This window comes from Mus musculus, chromosome 13 (genome assembly GCF_000001635.26).
Source record: "Mus musculus strain C57BL/6J chromosome 13, GRCm38.p6 C57BL/6J".
Lineage (NCBI taxonomy): Eukaryota > Metazoa > Chordata > Mammalia > Rodentia > Muridae > Mus > Mus musculus.
Window position 1 is genome coordinate 43,580,703 of NC_000079.6, and position 4,231 is coordinate 43,584,933.

Consider the following 4,231-nt stretch of genomic DNA (forward strand, 5'->3'; position numbering starts at 1 on the left):
AGACCACAGTCTAACTATAATGTAATGAATTATAAGGGCCAATGATAGAAAGGCAGAACTTTTCTATTTATATAGTAGAGAGCGCATTTCTAAATACCATGTAGCTTTAAGTCAGAAACCACGCAGGGCATGGTGGCACACGCCTTTGATCCCAAAACCCAGGAGGCAGAGGCTGCTGGATCTCTGTCAGTTCAAGGCCAGCCAGGGCTACATAGCAAGTTCAGGACAGCTATGGCTACATAGAAAGATACCGCTTCCAAGGTGTGTGTGTGTGTGTGTATAGAACTATTGAAATTAAAAAACATTATATATAGAATAATATGGCTTATCAAGGTTTAAAGACGCAGCCAAAGAATATTTATGAGAACTTTTAAAAAGGAAAGTTACAATTTGAATTAGGAGATAAAGAGCTGTGTGGTGGTTTGAATGAGAATGCCCCCCACCCCCATAGGCCCATATATTTGGGTGTCTAGTCCCTAATAGGTGGGTTATTTAGGGAATGACTTGGAGGTGTGACCTTGTGTGTCACTAGGGATGGGGTTTGACATTTCAAAAGTTCATGCCAGGCCCAGTCTCTTTCCCTCTTCCTCTCTTTCTCTGTCTGTCTCTGTCTGTCTCTATCTCTCTGTCTCCCTGTCTCTCTGTCTCTGCCTCTTTCTCTACTTGCAACTTGTGGATCAAGATGTAAAGCTTTCCACTACTGGTCCATGCCATGCCTGTCTGCTTCCCGCCATGATGATAATGGTTTAATCCTCTGAAACTATAAGCCAGTCAAATTCATTCTTTTACAAGAGCTGCCTTGGTCATGGTGTCTCTTCATGGCAGTGGAACAGTAACTAAGACAAGCAGAAAAATAAAAAGAAACAAAACAGAGAAGAAACAATGGAGAGCGTGAGCAAAAATGTGGAACATGAATTTCTAGCAGTGTTTTATAAAAGGAAATCTTCAACAGACATCACGGTGAAGTCACAAAGCATCAAAGACAAAAAAAAAAAAAATCGTAAAACTTGCAGCCCAACAAAGAACAGGATTGTGCTGTCAGTGACAGGGTCAAGAACAAAACTAGCCAGATGTGGCAGCTCATGCCTGCAATCCTTGTCATCTGGAAGCTGAGGCAGGAGGATTGCCTAGACTGCAGGGTGAGACCATGTCTCAAACAAAACAAAACAAAACAAAACAAAAACAAAAACAAAAACAAAAACCCAAACTAAACCAAACTAAAAAACAAAGCAAAGGGCTGGAGAGATGGCTCAGCGGTTAAGAGCACTGACTGCTTTTCCAGAGGTCCTGAGTTCAAATCCCACAACCACATGGTGGCTCCCAACCATCTGTAATGAGCCTCTTCTGGTGCATCTGAAGACAGCTACAGTGTACTTACATATAATAATAAATAAATACATATTTTTTTTTAAAAAAAGCAAAACCAAGAGAACAAAAATAGAAGCCAGAAATGTCAGAGCCATACATTCAAACTGATGCAGGCGTGTATCTGGTCATCTAGAGTCGCTTCCCAGCCAACCAACTTTATAGAAGAGTGGTGTGGTGGCATATGCTAACTCCAGCATTGAGGAGGCTGAGGCAGAAAGAGAGCCATGATTTGAGACCTTGACTTTAAAAACCAAAACTGAGCCACAGACAATTTTAACGAATATTCATTGATTTTCTTTGGTTTTACCAGAAGGTTGTCTCTGAAGGAATTACCAAAAGTCACACTGTGAGAAGGCAGAACAGTCTCAGAAGATGCCAAGATGAGATGTGGTGGGTCGGGCCGGCTATACAGAGGCTCCACAGCGTTTGAGAGGTGTGTGTGCTAAGACAGCTGAAGGTACCGGAAGTCATGACTGCACCCACCTTTGTGCGTACTTCGTGTTTCCTTCTGTACACACGTACTGATGGTTAAGTTCAGCTTATACATGACGAATAATGTTGGCTTGCAGGTCTTAGCCAACCCAGTATTATTATTGTTATTTAAACATTTTCTTACTCAGTTGGAGCTCCCACTTTTTGGTTTAAAGGAATCACTGGATGGCTTCTCTTTGCCACGACCAAATTGCGGATAGAAATTGCCGATGGGTATCTCTACTCTAACCCTTCCAACAGCTGCTCGAAATTCCTTCTGGCAGAGTGAGTGTGGGCCTGGATGTGTGTGTGTAGAAATGTATGTGAGCCGAGTCCTAATATGTACATGAGTTTGAGTGAATGTATAAACATACAGGGTATATGAGTATTTGTGAGCATGTGGGGGTGTGTGCACTTGTGTGGGAGAATGTATTTGCGTGTCTGTGAACATGTGGGATATGTATGCATGAGTATGTGTTTGAATGTGAAGGATGCGTGAGAATATGGTGTTTGTGTGTGTGTGTGTGTGTGTGTGCGCGCGCGCGCGCGCGTGTGAGCATGCGCGGTAAACAGTGGTGTGAGTCTGCCTCCTTCCTGGTGCTCCCCCACTAGCAGCTCATGTACATCACTATAGAGCCTGCTCCTGTTTAAAGCCCTTTTCTCTACAGACCCTGGCTCCCATTAGCCCAGGCTCTCCACTGGGGGCTTTTCTCACGGGACTTTGATGCTACACACCGTCCCCTTATCAAGCTCAGTGGCGGTCCATTCATTCTCAAGGAGATGCTAATAGAGGTTTCCCATAGTCCAAGTCAGCGGCTACCTGTCTGCTGTAACAGGAGCTTTTAAAGAGCAGCCGGTTCCACTGGATGACAGCGTTTGCAAGTTTCCCTTTATGCAACAAATCATGCTCTTATAAATGACATAAAGCCTGATAGAAGTGTTTTCCTCTAACTTCAAAATTCCCTACTTAAATCAAGAAGCGTATCTCCTCTAGAAACGTCTGGCCTTCACAAACCCCTCTGAACACCCCATCCTTACGGGAATTTGAGTGTGCTTGGCTTTTGGAACCGATACCTAACTAATTCTAGAAGTTTCTAGTGCTTTCCTTCTCTTAATTGCTCTTTGGGTTTTCTCCAGCGTGGTAGCATTTCTCTCCAATTAAAAGGTGCCAAAAACATGGCCACATTTCTTCCCCCAGCTCAGAGCGAAGCTAATTTACTTTATAATTGAGCCAGTCCTTCTCCGAGTACAGCTGGTTTTGCTGTTAAGGAGACAAAGAGTCAAATTTCAAAATCCAGGAAGGATAATTTTTAAGGAATACAGCATTAAAAAAAAAAATCGAGATTTGCAGTCTTATCTGTAACAGTGTGGTTGTCCAACTCTAGTAGGATGGAGGTCTTGTTAGGAAAGTGCAAGTCTGGGCTCCCTTCCGGTTAAAGCAGAATGTTTAAGGAGTGGGGGCTCACCATGTCTCCGTGACTCTAATCTGTCTGAAATGATTTCCATTGTGCATTTATCAGCAACGATCGTTTGTCCCTTTTGGAACGGACTTCCTAAATGTTCAAGCCTTGGAGAATGCCTGAGATCGGACAAAGGCGAATGAATGAACCATACTCATAATCTTGGATTTTTTTTCTTTTGCGTTAAAGTCTCGAGTAGCCCAGGTTAGTCTTGAATTTGGTATGTAGCAGAGGTTAGCTTTAAATGCTGGGTTATCCCTTCTCTAAGTCCCAAGTGCTGAGATTAAAAGCATATACTACCACTATGCTAGGCACTTGATTTTACTTCATCACCATAGCAACCTAGTAGGGTGGATGTTATTCTCCCCATTTTAGGACTGGAACATCATTACTGTCGTCATCGTCATCATCATCTTCTTCTTCTTCATCATCGCCCCAAAGTCACTGGGTTAGTAGCTCCTGGTATCAGACTCTGAGCCTGGTTCTGCTGGATTTTAGAGTTTCTTCTAGAGACTCGTATTGAGAATTAGCAGGGTTGTGTCCAGAAAACTGAAATGTGGACGACATTACCCTGTCCTCAAGGTGTTCCACAGGACACAGATGACAGGCAAGGTTTGGGAGTGCTGACAGCTAAGAGGGTGGTGGATCTCTCTCTCTGAGAATGTCACCTCTGGATGTTCAGATGAACTTTCTCTCTGCAGTGTCATCTTGGGCCAGCCCATTGATTTCTACCTCACATTGGCCGACTGATGGGAACACATCTTCACAGTCGTGTCCTTCTGAGAGGCCGCTGTCCTTCCTCAGATGACTTACACAACAGCCACATGGCTTCCTTACAGTCTCCATCTGCCAGCAAAGCCGTTCTGCAGTCAGCCATGTTCTGTGAAACAGATGCTGTTTTATCTCTGTGCCTTAGGCTTGAGGCTCCCGTA